A 17756-nucleotide genomic window follows, 5' to 3' on the forward strand; every position below is an offset into this window, starting at 1 on the left:
ATGTCAGTAATATCTTTACACCTGTAAGTCATGTGTGATGGCAGACCATTTGGGGCCCCGCTGGGCTATGGCAAGTATAGTACAGTAATTCAGAGTAGGCATTAGAACCAGACAGTCCTGGATTCAAATCCCAGTCATACTGCCTGTTAAGCTACATGACCTTAAATACATCACTTTAAACAATTGCTTCTTTACCAACAAAATATGGACAGTAATGGTAGCTATCTGTTTTATTGTTGTGAGGATTAAATGAAAAAATAAAGGGAGATAAATTGCCAGGAAGCAATAATAGTTTCAGTTCATTTCAGTCGCTCAGTCGTGTCCGACTCTTTGCGACTCCATGAACCGCAGCACGCCAGGCCTCCCTGTCCATCACCAACTCCCGGAGTCCACCCAAACCCATGTCCATCGAGTCTATGATGCCATCCAACCATCTCATCCTCTGTCGTCCCCTTCTCCTCCTGCCCCCAATCCCTCCCAGCATCAGGGTCTTTTCCAATGAGTCAGCTCTTCACATCAGATGGCCAAAGCATTGGAGTTTTAGCTTCAACATCCGTCCTTCCAATGAATACCCAGGACTTAGGGGAGTAACAGAGTAGTGTAGAGGCCTGTATGAAGAGTTTAGAGAATACGCATTCTTAAATCAGACTTCCAGAGTGCAAATCTGGATTCTGTTACTAGAGTGCAACCTTGGACAAGTCCCATAGGTTTCCTGTAAAACAGAAGAAACAGTCCTACAGGCCCACAATCCCTTATCCAAAATCCTTAGTGCTAGGTGTGCTTCTGGATTCAGATTTTTTTTTTTTAAAGGGCTGGAATTTATTTATTAAAAAAATTTTTTTTTAATTGCAAGATATTTGCTTTACAACATTATGCTGGCTTCTGCCATCCATCAGCATGGGTGAGCCACGGGCATACATACGGTCCCTGCCTCTTGAAGCTCCTCCCACCCCTCTAGGTTGTCGCCGAGCACTGCGCTGAGCTCCCTGCGTCACAGAGGCCGTCTGCTACACGTGTGATAATGTGCACGTTTCCGTGATACTTTCTCCGTTCGTCCCTCCCACACTGTGTCTGCCAGTCTGCTCTCCACGTCTCCATCAGTGCCTTGCAAATGAGGTATCACCTCACACTGGTCAGAATGGCCATGTTAAAAAAATCTACAAATAATAAAGGCTGGACAGAATGTGGAGAAGAGGGAACCTTCTTGCAAGGTTGGTGGGAATGTAAAGTGATATAACCACTATGGGGACCAGTCTGGAGATTTCTTAAAAAGTGAGGGCTAGAGCTACCACGCAATCTTTTTGTTGTTGTTGTTGTTGTTTAGAAAGGTCATGCAGTGTGTACGCCATTTTCAGTCAGCAACTCCATAATGAAATGTCCTCAAACTTCTTTTCTGCAGCTCTACAAATAATGGCATAAGCACACTAAGTCAAATTAAAGGTAAAAGACTGTAGATAGCTCACAATGAATCCAGATTAGAATTTGCCTTAAATAAGTTGTGGGAGGAAAAGCCAGAAAAACTGGATTTGTTTCACCTCGGTTCTCAGCACTGGTCCCATAGGGCCTGGCAGAGATGGATTCGCCGGTGTCTGTTGACCTTCCCCTCCCCGAACCGTGCATCTGGTCTGGTTACTTTCCCAGGGTCTCTGCCTTCTGCTTCTGTCTGGGGGCTGGAGTAAGGTTAGGACAGAGGCTCTACCCTGGAAAAAGGGCCTAGCGTGGAGATCCCCAAGGTCCCTGAGCCACACTGGGTACCCGAGTGCAGAGAAGGGGAGGCCTCCTCCAGCCCCAGAGACTCAGGTCTTCCCCAGGAGGCCCTGGCTGGCGGGACAGAAGGCTGGGAGAGTGGGGTTGATACTGCTTCCCCTGTTCCCCCGGTGTAAGCTCCAGAAGAGCAGCAAGTCACCATTTCTTTTGTCCTTTCTGTTTTGTTGACTGGTCTGTTCCGAGCGCCTACAAGAGTGGTGGGTTCACGGTAGATCCTTAACAAATACCTGCTGAATGAATGAGAAAATGAACAGGACTCTGCGCTTATTAAGCAGCTGGCGCGTGCCAGGCAATCTTACCATCTGTTCAGTCCTCATATCAGTCTTGTAAAGTGGGTACGGCTCTCATCTCCGTTTTTCCTCAGAGGAGAACTGGGGCTCAGACAAGCTCACATCACTGGGATCCCCACCTCGGCCTCAGCCCTGGCTGCTTCTGTGCTCCAGCAGCCTTACAAAAGACAGGAAGGGGGTCCCCTGTCAGCTAGCACAGACCAGGCCCAGGCACGTAGTCTTCATCTCAGTCCTCGTCACATGTTCCTACTGGCAGCCCAGGGCTCAGTGGCGGCAAGGTGGATTGCAACAGCGGGACGTGGTCATTTTACTTCTCTGCTGATAGCTCTGTGATGGGACTTCTGTAAAAACAAAAATCCACCCGTGTGTATCCAGTCACAGCCTCTTGGAACATGAATAGTACTTGAAGCAAATACAGATTCAGAGCTGCTAAGGAACCAAAGAACAAAATAAGAGGTGTGTGTGGTTTGTTATAGTGTTTTTGTTTGTCTGTATTATCACAGTGCCTATTTCACCCTGGGGGCTTATAGAAAATATTATATTTGTTTATATATACTTAGAAAAAAAGTAGGGGATATACACACCAAGATGCCAACAGTGGTTATTTTGAAGTGCAGTGATTGCAGATAATTCATATCTTTTTTTTCCATCTTTGCTCATATACAGTTTCCACTATTCCACTGGAGGACCAGACATTACTTAGGTAATTTATGTGGGGATGTGAAGAGACTCAGCCAAAGCTCCTCCAAATTGCAGTCCTTTCGCTTCTGTGCCAACCTGTGGTTTCTTCAAGGACAGTTTCCAAGTGACAGTGTCACTGTCTGAATTGAAAGCAAGAAAGAAAAAATCAGAAAGCACATCAGACAAATGGTGGCTGTCCATGCCTAGACATTTAGGAAAGGACCAAAAAGGGGCGAAGAATATAAGCTATGAAAGTCTATCATGTGTTCCTCACCAGGCAGAGTGCTGTCATCACACTCTCGTATTTAATCCACCTAAGAACGCTGCAGAGTTAGACACTCTTCTTCCCATTTCACAGGCCAAGAGACGGAGACTTGAAGAAGTTCAGTTCCTCCAGATCACATATCCAGAAAAAAGTGGCCATTTAAGCTCAGAGCCCTGGGCTTTGCACCACTCCATTGCTGAGTCGGACAGCGCTTAGTCACACGCAGTGGGGCATCGATTTGCCGTCTTCCCCTACATTCCTCTGTTTATGTAAGGCTTGCACTTTACCAATAACGTGCACTTGCGCGTGTGTGGACGCACACTCCCGTGACTTCCTAGGTGCTTGCAGGAAAACAAATGGGTAAAGGGGCTGGAAGATTGCTTCAGCATGTGCCCGTGAATGTCATGGATATAGAATGCCACAGATACTTTCTTATCACTCAGAGCTGCTGGCTTAAATTTGGGAACATCTGTGTCATCACCGCCCTTGAAAGCCAAATCGGAAGGAATCTTGGTGACCTAGTTTATCAGCCTCCTTCTTGATTTCTCAATTTTTCTTCCTCCCCACCCCGCCCTTCTCTCTCTCTCTTCCTCTCTCTTTCTCATCTTCTCTCTCTGTCCCGCCCTCCATTCCTTTTCTCTGTCCCCTTTCCCTCCTCCTCCCCCTTCCTTTAGTATCAGCAGAACCCTGTATTCAAGCACAGTTTTGTAAAGTAATTAACCTCCAATTAAAGTAAATTTAAAAAAAATAAATAGAAGGGCCAAATGTACAAAACGAACTAAAAGCAGGTATCTTAGGGATCTAGACTGAAGTCCCCTCTGCTTTTCTAAAGAACCCTGGGACTTAAAGCCCATGGATCTAGACTTTCATGCTTGTCACCACGCAGGAAATTTAAAACCAGGAATACGAAGACACTTCTCCAAGTGTCTCAGACACTTCTAAGCAGAGTGACTTGGGTTTCAAGCATTTACTCACCTGAGGTCTCTCTTTACATTTACTGCAATTATTTGTTCAGATTTTCTCTTTCTTTGCAGGAAGGTAGGGTGCTCAGAGGGCAGGGATGGGGCCCGGCTGTTCTCTGTCACACCCTGAGTACTTAGCTCTGAGCCACGCTCCTTGCGGGTGTTAAACACAGTCTTGCTGAATGGACGATCAGCCGGATGAATGTTACTAGATCCTTTGTGCTCAGCCTGGTGCTGCCGTGCTGTGAGTTTATGACTGGTCCCCTTGATGGATCAACGTACTCCCAGAGCTAGTAGCTCCTAACTAGAGCCGCTAGTTATCCTAAATAGCCCCCTCCGTCCACCCCAAGGTCTCTCCTCATTCCATAGCCCACAGCTCTTGTCATTCAGCTACCAGCTCCAGGGTGGGGATTTAGTCTTTTTAATTTAGCTGACACCATGGATTGTTCACGGAATATGAAATTCACGGAAACATCCATCTCCATTGTTCCCCCCTCCCCTCTGCAGAGCTGAGGACTTCCTTCCCCCTCCCACCCCACCTCCCACCCCACCAACCTTACTAGAGTCTTCAGAGCACTGTTTAATAGCAGCTTTCCCTGAGGTCAGCTTCAGTCAGGGGTCTCGATGAACCCTGATGGCCTGGTTGTGGGTGGAGGGCAGGGCGAAAGAGGGTGCGAAGTGTTCTGCGTGGTAAGGGATGAGCCCACCCTTTTCCCACTCAAACCCGTTCTCTGCAGTTCAGGCTTGTCCTGGTCTCACCCTCCTGCTTGGCTGTATTTCAGGCTGGGGTGGCGTGGGGGAGGGTACAGGAGCGGGATCTGTGTTGGGGCTGTTGACTTACTTTTGGCTCAGGGCTCGCAGCCACGCACGAGCGGGCTGGCCCGTGCCTCTGGCCTGGCCTCTCCTCTTGGCCGGGGTGCAGGGAGGCCCAGGCCGGGGCTCTCAGAGAAGTCGCAGGGCCTCAGCCTCTTGCTGTGGTGGCCTTCAGGCGGCTGTGGGCTGTTTCGTGGAGCTTCGAAAGCGGAAGGGTGCTTGGCTCATCCCAGGGCCTCTGCCAACCTGCTTCTGTCCCTTCCACACAACTGGTTGAGGAACATAGATGTTCTGGAATATCTGGGAATCACATTATACAAATGAATTTTCCAGGAAACCAATACTCGGTTTCCCTGAAAACCGAAGTCCATTTGATCCCCTTAAGAATGTTCTGGCTGGCAGATTCAGGATTTGAAGAGCTCACATCATCTGGGTCTTCCTTTTCAAAGGACCCTGGAAAATCAGCCGGCACAGTTTCTCCTATCCCTCGTCTGAACATCACCTTCCCAGTTTTATCATACCCGGGATATTATTAACTTAATGCATTCTTCTTAAAATGGACCCGTTTTTATTGTTTTTATTTTTGGCTGAATCAATGATTTTTAAATGGAAATTTTTATCACTACCAGTAAGTGGAAAAACCAGGATTACTTGCCATAAATAGAAGATAACTCTAAAAATCGATAGAAAGAAAACAAAACAATTTTTATATAATTCTGGACAGGTGTTGTTGCCTCTGGAAGGCTCTAGATTACAGCCTTGTTCTGCACCCCCTCCCCTTTTTGGTTTTGTTTTATTTTTTAAAGGAAGGTTGGCAGGTGTTACAGAATTGTCAAAAGCATTTTGGCACCAAAGCAAGCCATTCTCACCAAAGCAAGCCATTCTCCATGACTGAATTGGAAGGGCTGAAAGAAGATTAGAAAGTTCTTTTATTAATACTAAATGATTTAATTCTGATGTGTCCCACACTTTGGTAAACACCTTGTAACCCAATAGAATGTTTTTTTTTACCAGAGAGGGGACTGGCTCGCTGTCACACAGTAAATCTGCGCCAATGGTGGGACGAGACTAGACCGAGTGCTCTGGGTTCTGGAGTGTGTTCTCCCTTGCTTCCCAAATACATGCCAAATTGCCTCTTTGAAGGGGACAATTCACTCTTCAGGGGTGGGATCTCTTGGGAAAGGACTTTGTCAAGAAAAAGGTTATATTATTACTTTTTTTTTTTCCATCATAGCACTCTGTGTCTACAGAATCATTAAGAAAGACACTGATTTGTTTTTTTTCACATTCTTTCTGCTTTATTGAGTAAATTAAGTGACTACTATAGTGATAAGGTAATTTGTGCTAAATTATATAAGCTAGAAAATAAATCATCCATAAGCGTGCTGAACTTTGACTGTTAATCAGTAGTTTAATCATTCAGTACTCATTGAGTAGCTTGCATCCTCAGATATATTTACTTACAGCTGGTAGAAGACTCTGAAGGCTGCTGTCCTGTTCTTCCATGGCAATTTTCTCGACTTCAAGTTTTGTTCAGGGTCGAGTCAGCAGACTGGTAGACCCCACGTTTGACTTGCCCAGGTGTTCTAAGAGAGGTGAGAAAAGCTGTGACTTTTGTTGAACATGCACAAGTCACTAGGGCTACCTAGGTAAGCGCTGTTACCACAACCTCATGATACAGCAGAGACTCACCTGGAGCATTTTGTCCGAGTCATGCCCACCTGGGCAGATAGAAATTTGGCTTGGGCTCGAGTCTTTCTGGTTCCAAACCCGGCACCCTTTCTACTGCGCGTCAGAGCTGCGTGTTTGTCAGCATTCTGAGAGCAGGCAGTTTTTCCCACACGCACCTTCCGTTCCATCTCAGGGCCAGACTCTGTGCCCTTACACTCAGTTGCTGCCCAGTCAACATCTGCCGGCCATAAGGGTGATATAACAGATGCGGAGAGTTGAGATCCAGAAGAGCAAAGTGAAGAAAAATAAGCAGTGAACCCTGGCTCAGTGCTGTCTGGACTTCAGCCCCTCATCTAGGGCTCCTTGGAGGTGAATGCTATAAACATCTGAAGTTGCATCGCTTTATTTATTTTTAATTTGGGAACAAAAACGAAGTGAAGTGAAACTGGTTATTAATCATACTTGTTTTAGAGTCAAAGGTAGACACTCTGGCCTCATATAAGACACATCTGAAGATTCACATAATCTTCCTCAAACCAGCAGACCATTAAAAAAAAAAGTGAAAAGGAAGGTACTTTAAAAAAAAAAAAAAGCAAACAGGGGATTTGTTTGTCTTAGACACCTCTTGAGACTTTCAGCCAGGGGAAGCCGTCTCTGTCTCACCTGGCCCTCTCCTCTGCACTGGGCTTGTTCTCTGCAGCTTACCACCCGCTCCTCACCAGAATCTGTCCCATTCTCTTCATGACACAAATACATTCATAGATCTCCAAAGGAAGCGGTAAAATCCCACCGAAAGTTCTTATCTGTCCTGCAGAGGTCATTTCTGCGTTCTGCCCGTGGCAGCTTGACCAGAGTGCATGCGTGCTAAGTCACTTCAGTTGTGTCTGGCTCTTTGTGACCCTATGGACTGTAGCCTGTCAGACTCCTCTGTCCATGGGATTCTGCAGGCAAGAACACTGGAGTCCAAACCTGGCCCCAGGTGATGCCAAGTTTCAGGGTGCCAGCCTTTGGCTCTTCATCTCTCCTTTAACCCTTGGGTTGGGTTTTCACACAAGCATATGAGATAGAGTCGTTTAGCTGGTGGGATACTGGTGTGAAAAGGTTCATATACCAGTTCTCCCATAGGAGAGACCACTGCATGGTCTCCTCTCCGGCTCTCGGGATAAGGAGTTTGGACAAAATCAACAGTTTCTCAGACTATGTTATCAGAAACTTAGGTTTACCTTGAGACACCCCAGGAGCCACCACGGGAGGGAAATTAGAGAAGACAGGAGTTTGTACCCATTCACTTCGTGCTACCAGCAGAGCACCTTACCTTTACCGGTTTGGTTTTCCCCTGAGATTTGATTAGGAATAAGTGATTCCCTGTTTAGATAAGAGTTTGAAGCACCCGTTTTATAAACTCGCTGTCAGTTGAAACGAACACCTACCCCCATGCGTGCATGCATACATACACAACAATACCCTCAAAGAAAATAAATGAAAGCAAGTGAAACACATTATTTTCCTAGTAATATGCCTATTTTATCACTACTTTTAAAATATTTATTTATTTATTTGGGTCTTAGTTGCAACATGTGAGATCTAGTTCCTTGACCAGGTATTGAACCCAGGGCCCCTACAGTGGGGGTGCAAAGTCTTAGCCACTGGGCCAGCAGGAAGTCCCAATATGCCCATTTTGGATGATAGATTAATTCAGGCATGGGGAGGAAGCTGAATTAGAATGTGCTTTTCTAATTTACCCACACCTTCACACATCCCATGAGGGAAGAATCTTACTCTTTGGCGTTATAAGAGTCCAGTGGGCCAACTTTGGCCTCTGGAAACTGCTGGAACAAGGAACCAAATTCTTCATGGACACTTCTGTTTCTCTGAAATTTATTACAATCAAGGGCATATGTACATGTGTACACACGTGTATATATGTATGTATATGTCTCGATACATAAAACCCGTGCACATACATGTAGGCACACGTGTTTACACATATGGCAGGCTGTTTCAAAATCTGCTGGCCGTATCTTTATGGATAGAACTGCAAACTTGGTTAGACATCCTCTTGCTTTTCTTTGCTCCTGATTCTCCACGGCTCTATTTCCTAAGAATCTAAGACAGCAAGGTCCTGCTTCCTTGCGCCCCAGTTCGATTTCTTATCCCTCCTAACCTACTTTTCAGTCTGATTGAACTGCAGTGGTCCAGGGGGAAGTGGGGACTAAGTTGGAATGATGGTAATGGGGAGGGTGGGAGGGATGCTGAGATACAGAATCCATAGCACTGTGGAGTTTGTAGTAGTGGTGGTGGTGATGGGTGTGTGTGTGTGTGGGGGGGGTGTGTGTGGTGTGTGTGTGTGTGTGTGTGTGTGTGTGTGTGTTGCTGGAGGAGAAGACTGAATGGACAGAGTGGACACAGACTCTTAAGAGTTGAGTCAGGACTAGTGACTATATAGATGCTACCGCCAGGTTCCCAGTGGAAGGGAATACAGGACAAGAAGCAATTCTGGAGAAAGAGAATTAAGTCCCAAAAAAGTCAGGAAGGGAGGCTTCAGGGAGCTGACATTCCTGGGCAGGGGCTGACCTCACAGAGGTGGAGGGGTTCTGTTGCCTCCTCAGATACGCCTTCCCCAGTCTAGGGCCCAGATGAAACCAGACGGGAGGAAACGGTGGGTAATGGCCGCAGGAAGGGGTGTTCACACTGACCTAGTCAGTGGGTCAAAGATGAATTCTGATGTGGGGGCAGGCCAGGCTGGGAGGAGAGAGAGAGAGGATTTCCATCAAGGGAGGGCTAAACTATTTTGCAATGTGTGGTCCATTTATAAGAGAATCACCAGGGAGAACATGTTAATAATGCAAATTACTCTGTTGACCCCAAAGCTACTGAATCAGAATTTCTGGGAATCTTTATTTTTTACACGCTCCCCAAGTGATCCCGTGTCTTCTAATGTTTGCGAGTCACCATGATGGAGACTCTCCATGGGATGATGAAACCAAATGAATGTTCTCCCAAAGGGTTCTGCAGGCCCGTGGAATGCCCCTCCTCTCCCCGCACCACATCCTGGCTTCTTGTGAAAGGCGGCGCAGGCTGAGTGTGTTCCGCTTCCTTTAGGCCTGGGGTTAGGTCCCTGTGTGCCCAGAGGCTGACATCTCCTGACTCTGGGGGCCAAGCCTGCTTCTCTTCCTGGCAGACAGTGGAAGTGCTGGAACAAGGGCAAGCAAGGCGTCTTAGGGGTCAGGAGGGCCTGAGTTCCAGTCCAGCCTTGGCCTTGTCTCAAGCTCCCTACATGGGGCAAGGGTGTTTCTCTGTTTTTAGGGATGGGAATTCCTGCCTATCTCACAGGACTATTAGGAGGGGGAATAAGTCCTGAGTGTACAGTGTGTTCAGATCCGCCAGCCTCAGTTTCCTTATCTGTGAAAGAACCTAATGTCATCTTTATAGCTGCAGCCTTTCAGGCTTCGCTCTTGCTTTCTCTCCCTCTCCCCTAATCTCCTCCTCACCCAGACTTCTGATGGTGATGCCCACATCCACCCAAGGAGGTAAGAATAGACAGCCTTGTCTTATAGGCAAGAGTGCTGTGCCCCAAAGCACAAGTATAGCAATGTAGGTACCTAGATTGAAACCTAGATCTGTCTGAATTCACAGCTTATGCTCGGAGATGTTGTATCGGTGTAAATTGGATCTTCCAGTTCTGCGGTCTGATAGAGTCCAGAGTATTAAGTATTATGGAGGAGAAACAAGACTTATAGGAGATGAAAGGAATGATCTTGACCACGGGTATATGGGAGAGCTTCCCTGGGGGTTCGGATGGTGAAGAATCTGCTTGCAATGCAGGAGACCTGGGTTTGATCCCTGGTTTGGGGAAGATCCCCGGAGAAGGGAATGGCAACCCACTCCAGTATTCTTGCCTGGAAAATTCCATGGACAGAGGAGCCTGGTGGGCTACCGTCCATGGGTGTTGCAAAGAGTCGCACGTGACTGAGCAGCTGACACTGTTCACTGTGCATCTTGCTGGACTGCTTGGTAAGAGTGGAATTAAAGCAGGTGTACTTCATAGAGCTTCCTTATGATCCGGAAGTCCCACTCCTGGGTGAAAATTCAAATTGACAACAGCCAAGACACGGAGACGACGCAAGTGCCCAGCAACAGACGACTGGTTTAAGGTGTGTGTGCATATATACATTCAAGCACAGTGGAATATGACTCGGACGTAAAAAATAACGAAAAATACTGCAGCAACAGTATCTGCAGCAACAGAGATGGCCCTAAAAAATTGAGTCAGACAGAGGCAAATATTACATAATATCGCTTATACGTGGAATCTAAAATACAATACAAATGAATCCACATACGAAAGAGAAGCTGACTCACAGACACAGAGAGCAAACCTATGGTTACCAAAGGGCAAAGGAATGAATTAGGAGTTTGGGGTTAACAGATACATACTACCGTACATCAAATAGGTAAGCAATAACGATTTACTGCATGAGACAGGGAACAATATTCAGTATCTTGGAACAACCTATAATGGAAATCATCTGAAACAATCCATATGTAACTGAATCACCTTGTTATACGCTGAAAAGTAACACGGTATTGTAAACCGAATATGCTTCAGTTTAAAGAGAAAGAAAAAAAGACTACCCTCATAGACATAACTTTTAAAAGGGACATTTCATTAAAAAGTAATAAGTAGGATTTTGAAGGATCCTACTTATGGAATCAGTTGGCTGGAAAGTGAGCATATCATAAGCAAAGGAGTGGGGGAAGTTAGTGGTTTTACAGATAGTGTGAAAAAGCATTGGGGGACTGGTGAGTAAAGAGGCGTTACAGAACCAGATGTCGAGTGCCACGCTAGGGAGGGTGTCTGTGAGGAAGGGCAACTGCAGTGGAGGTGAGCATCAGCTGGGGTGCTGGAGGCCTCTGTCAGCTGCCCACTGTTCAGCAGAGCAGAAGCCCAGGGTCTCCTGCCGTATCCATTCCCTACCTCTAGCTCGAGTCCTCTCCCAAAGGTTCCAGGGCCCTCTCTGCTAGGATCACCTTGCAAAAGAGCATCCATCCCAGCCGCAGCCGCTGCCTGGGTTGAGCAAGAGGCTGGGAGTGAGGAGGCAGCAGCTGTGAGTCAGACCGCCCCCACGCAGGCTCCAGCCCCGGGCCCCGGCGGGGACAGAGCTCTTGCTCTCGGGGCTGGGTTGCGTTTTGCCGAATACGCGCTGTACAGCCAAGCATGGCTCAGGACGGCCCTGCCTCGCTGGGAGCCAGCCAAGTGGCTCGTGCCCCTGTTCTCCTCTGCTCATCCCCCCTTCTCTTCCCTTGCCCTCGTTCTTGCCTTTCACTTCTTTCTCTTCTTCCTTTTTAAGTTTTCCCTCCTCTGCTTTCTTTTTCCCCTTTTCTCCAGCTCCCACCTCTCCTCTTCTTCGAAACCTTTTATTTTCCATATTTTGTTACTTGCAATGTGAGTCAGGAGACCCAGGCTTAGACCAGGCTTACCAGTGACTCAGTGGGAGGCTGTGGACTCATCCCTTTCCTCTAGGCCTCACTTTGCTCGTCTGTCCAGTGAGACACTTTGATTAGATGGGGTTTTAAAGACAAAGAGCCTTTAAGAGTCCTCCTTCTAGAACCCTCTGCTTCAGAGCTCTAAGAACTCATCTAGGGCCATGGGTCTGCACCTGGCCGCCTCCTGGAATCACCTATTGAGCTCTCAACACTTAATGTTGCCCAGACCCAGAGCAGATGGATTTGATGTAAATTTACAGGGTGGGGCTCATCTTTTTAAAAAAGCTCCCCATCAGGGACAGTTAACTGAGAAGAAGCTGCCCTTTGGAGAAACTGAGGCCAGTGTGGGGTAAAGGACACGATGTCCAGGGTCACATGGTGAGTCAGCTCGGAGAGAATCAGAGGCAAGCATCTTGCCATCTCCCCCCTCCCCGGTCCGGACTTTGAGTCACCTCAAGCAAATGCCACCGCCTGCAGTGGGGCCAGGCAGGAGACTCGCCTCTGACTCCGCCAGAGCCTGGCTTCCAGGCAAGGCCCAGACACAGCCCCATTAAGCCAGGCGTGCCTTACGGGAATCGCGGCTGGCTCCGGCTTCGAAAACAAACACAGCGCGTTGGTTTTCTTTGGCTTGGGTCCCCCGGTGGGGGAGCTGGGAGGGGAGCACCCGGGGACACGGCTTTGCTGCTCTTCTCCCAGGCAGAGTGAGGCTGCCAGATGGGGAGGACTGCAGACAGGTGGGCAGGGCCACCTGTGGGGGTGAGCGGAGGAGCACATGCCTCCCCCAGCTGCCAACTGGTTGCCTGAGAACGCCCCCCGCCGGCCCCCGCACAGAGGCCGATGCCTCCGCTTGGGTGGCGGTTACAGGTAAAAACCCCACACCTTGACCTGCCTCAAAGCAGACCCTCTGAAGGGCAACGCACGCTCCAGTTCTTCCCTGCAGACAGCATTGATAGTGGATGGAGACCTTGGTTGGGCTCCTCACTGTAGCCGCTGTTTATTGAGAACTCCCTGCGTGCCAGGCATTTTGAGAGGTTCCTTCCACGTTCAGTAGAATTCTCATGGGGACTCTTCACAGCACGCTGGGTAGGACTGATTGGTTTGCTCATCTCACAGATGAAGAAGCAGAATTCAGAGAGAGGAAGCCGCCATTCCAGGCCCTGCAGCCTTGAGACAGCTGCACAGCTCAGCATCAGGCCTGCCTGACTCCTGAGTCCATGGCCCGGAGCTGCTCTATCCTAGGTGTGTACCTTTAAGCACATGAATTGAGGCCAGCTCTGGGCCTCAGTCGCCTCCTCTGTAAATGGATGCTTGCTCTACCTATTTCACATGACCGATGTGAGGATCACATGAAAGGTGGGTGAGAACGAGGTTAGCAAACAACAGATCTACCAAGTAAGAGAGGATCACTGTTATCGCCAAACACAGCTGTGTCTGCATGTGGGGAACCACCGTCACGCATCCACCTGTCCATACTTGTGACCTTGGCCATTCCTGGCAGCCTCTGTGGTTCCCAAGGACTCAGGTGGAGGAGTGTGAAGGGAGAGAGGCAGTAATAAGAACCTGTTTATAAAACACTTCACATCTCTCAGATGAAAGCCTCTAGATAAATATCATGGCACCACATAAATAAAACATAAATGAAATAATATTATTCCTACCGCCTCCCTCCAGCACGCCTGCAGATGCACTTCATCGAAGCTCAGGGCAGCTGGGTGAGGTCCAAAAGAGCAAGGGCTTTGGACGCAGGGTGACTGGAGTGCAACTCCGGCTCCTTCCGTGCGCTGGCTGCGTGGTCTGGGGGCTGGTCCTTAGCATCCCTGAGCCCAGTTTTCTCATGAGACAGTTGGGAATAAAGCATATCCATCACCCTGGTGGCTATCGTGCAAGCTCTTGTGGGTATCTCTGGTATCAGTTCAGTTCATTTGCTCAGTTGTGTCCGACTTTTTGACCCCAGGGACTGTAGCACACCAGGCTTCCCTGTGCATCACCAATTCCCGGAGTTTACCCAAACTCATGTCCATCGAGTCGGTAATGCCTCCAGCCGTCTCATCCTCTGTCATCCCTTTCTCCTCCTGCCTTTAATCTTTGCCAGCATCAGGGTCTTTTCCAACGAGTCAGTTCTTTGCATCAGGTGGCCAAAGTATTGGAGCTTCAGCATCAGTACTCATCAGACTGGATACTCTGTACCTCTTGACATGCCTGTCTTCCCCATTCTACAGTATAGCTCCATAAGGCAATAGCTGTGCTTTGCTTGGATATCATGGTCTATGCTCAATAGATGTCAACTCCCTTCTTCCCTTCTTTTTCTTTTTAACTGGAGGGTAATTGGTTTACAATATCATGTCTGTTTCTTCTTTACCACAGTGTGAAATCAGCCATAAGTATACATTTACCTCCCCCACCCCCACTGCCTTGACCCTCCCTCGTACCGTCTCCTATCCCACCCTGTAGGTCATCACAGAGCGCCAGGCTGGGCCTCATGTGTTATATAGTAGCTTCCCGCTAGCTCTCTGTTTCCCACCTGGTAGAGTATATATGTCAACGCTGCTCTCTCAGTTTGACCTACCCTCTCCTTCCCCACTGTGTCCACAAGTCCAGTCTCTATGTCGGCATCTCCATTCCTGCCCTGCAGATAGGTTCATCTGTACCATTTTTCTAGACTCTCTCTATATGGGTTAATGTACAATACTTGTTTTTCTCTTTCTAACTGACTTCTCTCTGTATAGCAGGCTCTAGGTTCATCCATATCAGTTCAACTGATCCAAAATAGTTCCTTTTTATGACTGAGTAATATTCTATTGCATATATGTACGTTCATAAAATTACTCCTTCTTCACTCTCCCAGGCCAAAGTTCAGTTCCAGGTCTGTCTCTAACTTAATCTGTTACTTACCAGTTCTCTGACCTTGGGCAAGTCAGCTCACATCTCTGAGACTCAGTTTCTCCATCTCTGAAATGGGCACAGCACCTCTCCTACACATCCAAATCCTTAGGAGGAAGTTCAGATATGAAACTACCAGTAAACATTTGGAAGGGAGCAGAGAGTGTTATTTTGCAGTGGAAACTCGGTGTCTATCAAACTGATGCCTTTGATTTGACAGCAGCATCTCTGCTGGGGCCTGGGCACCTTACCCATGGGATCCTTTCACAGCATCATCTAAGATTCAGTACCTTCAGCCCTTCACTTTGAGGTTGGAAGACTCAGACGTCACTACTATATCTGCTAGCCAAGACACCAGGAATTGGGTCTGATCCTGAAGTCTTATATTCTACTTCTGCAACTCATTTTCTCTTTAATGGGAAATGAAGAGACTTCAGATGACAGTAACCACCATCTCTCACATTAGTGACGTATTTCTCTCTTCACAAGGACCTAAAACAATAGGAACGCAGAGAGGCAAGTGGTTCTCCTAAGGCTGCTCAGCAGTAAGGTCTGTCTGGCGTTCAAATCGTGTCGTATTCATCTCTTCATCCCCACTACCTACCACAGGGCCGGGCCTGCGCTCTATTCAATGCATGTGGAATGCATTCTGACACTGACAATACGTGAATCTCTCTAATGGTTTTTTTCCCTGCTAAAAATTAGTGATTTTGAAATTAGAGTTTAAGAAAGCTTTCAGGTTTTTTAAAATATATATATATATAAATCCGTCAACCATGATTTTCAAATGTGTTTCTCCAAGCTTAAGGGATCCGTGACTAGACCTCAGGGGACAGCAGGCGGTGTGCTGGAATAGCTGATGGGTGGGGAGGTACTGGCTGCATCCCTTGGCTTCTCTCTCATCTGTCTTCATATAGAATGTACGTGTAAAGTTCTGGAAAGGTGGACTGTACTGCTTTGAAATGTTTGAAACATGATTTAAGGTAATGAGAAGTTATTAGCCTATCCCAAATGAGACTGTCAGTATAGAGTGGCGGGGTATATGTGGAGACTGGAACCCACAGTTCATTCTCCAACTGTGGGAGAAATACTTTCTGTATAAATCTTTAGGATGCTTTTGCCGAAACACATCTGAAAGTCACAGAACCTCCGTGGCATCCGGCCAGAGCTAGGGGCTGAAACCCCAGGCCCTCTCAAACCCTCTGGTTCCTTGAGGATAGCCCATGGCCCCAGGCAGGCGGCCCCCCGTGCCAGGTCTGGCATCCCTGACTGCAAGTTGGCACATGTGGGAGCTTGGCCCAGCTCTGGGCCAGGAGTTGCTGGGGCAATCCAAGAACATCTCTGGGAAGCTGGAAGGAACGGTCCCCGAGGGGCCAGGGGAGCAGGGCCCGTCCATGTGGGCTCAGGCATCCAGGGAGCAGGTAGTTAGGCCAGAAGCAAGAGCAGGCCCCTGGCATTCCCACCAAGGGTCTTCTGGCTCAGATTCCAGAACAAGCTTCGGAGAATGTTTCTGCAGCTGGGAAGAAAGATGGGGGAATCCCTCCGAGGCCTTTTTACGCTTCATGACTTTTTATGTCCTTGAGACCAAAGCCACAAAAATGTCTCTCGGCTTCATCTTCTTTGCCACGTTTCCCACTGATTTTGCTCCTGGAAAATTGCTCTTGTGTTTGCTCCTGTGGTCTAGAGGCCTGGCCCCCAGTGCCTAATCCAAAGTGTGACCTTTGGTGTCCAAAGTAGAAGGTCTGTGAGCCCTGACTGTGCTCTGCTGTAAGCTTCTGATACTCCTGCAAAGTAAGCACGCAAACAGCCCGGGCACAAAAATGTCAGTCTGTCAGAAATGTGATAGAAATGTCAAAAACACATTGAATCTTTGTAAATAGAGGAGTTCAAGCCATCCTTCCTTTTTATCTGGGATGTGTAAACATAATGAATCACCCATAAGAAGAAGAAGGAAAAAACCCCAACAAACAACAGTAGACCATTTCAGGGAAAGACCTGCCACTCTCATGCCGAAGATACCTGTGGCCTTTGTTAATGATGATTTTGATGATGAACGTTTGGAGAGGGGCAGAGGGTGCTGTCATAAGGTGAGTAACTTGACTAGACACAGAGGGCTTCTGGGCTGCTTCCTGTCTCCTATCTGGGGACATGCCATTTTTCATGGCAAATATCTCACTTCTCCCCAGACTCTGCATATCCCTTAGTATGACTGCCTCAGTGTAAGTTTCATGGTTGATTCATCATTGAATACTAGGATGTCAGCCATAAAGTGTCCTTGGAGAGTTTTGAGTGCAACCCCCTTGGTTTTGTAAATGAGGGCCTTTTTGGAAGCTCCTGCCCAGTGCTTCCTCCGGGAATACGATACTACTAACCCATCCCGTTCTCTCTCTTACAACCAGACTCTGTCACGTTATAATGGGGAGGAAAGACAGGGGAGGGCTCAGTCATCCAGCCCATGTCACACTGACTTTGCAACGGTCAGTGACAAAGCTCGAACTCCAAGTTCTCATTAATGCTCATCCAGGGGCCCCATAGCTCGGCAGAAGGTACCAAAGGGACCTTCAGAAGCATCATCCTGACGTCACAGGTAGTTCTAGGGCCAGCGGATTTGTCAGCAGGCCCCAGCAAGGAGCTGAGAAGCTTCTATCAGCTCCAAATTCACACAAGAGGAAAACAAAATTCCATCATAATGTTGACCATCTGTGGATGAGGATAATTTTTCAAAAGAGGCCACTGGAGAGGGAGGATGCAGAAAATAAAAACTATTGTCTTAAGGGAACATGATTTGAAGCGGATCGCTCATGCAACTAAGCAATAGTGGCTGCGGCAGAGCAGTATGTTACTCTACCTTCCCAGGCTTTTAGTTTTTAAGTAATTGTAAGCTTCTTTTTATAAAACTGAGGGGTTTTTTTAGCATTTAGTTTTTATTTCTCTGTTTTT

General features: G+C 47.6%; 1 protein-coding gene and 1 long non-coding RNA gene across 4 annotated transcripts in view; one reads left to right on the forward strand and one right to left on the reverse strand.

The window, feature by feature from the left end:
* The window catches only part of ASTN2 (astrotactin 2), a 1032871-nt gene that overhangs the window by 918893 nt on the left and 96222 nt on the right, over nt 1-17756 (forward strand). The window lies entirely within an intron of this gene.
* Nucleotides 216-5157, reverse strand: LOC114112921 (uncharacterized). Its single transcript, XR_003588051.3, has 3 exons — nt 3013-5157; nt 2642-2878; nt 216-2398 (listed from the first exon to the last, which is right to left on the reverse strand). It is a non-coding gene; the product is annotated as an uncharacterized LOC114112921 (long non-coding RNA).

Source organism: Ovis aries, chromosome 2 (assembly GCF_016772045.2).
Source record: "Ovis aries strain OAR_USU_Benz2616 breed Rambouillet chromosome 2, ARS-UI_Ramb_v3.0, whole genome shotgun sequence".
Taxonomy (NCBI): Eukaryota; Metazoa; Chordata; class Mammalia; order Artiodactyla; family Bovidae; genus Ovis; species Ovis aries.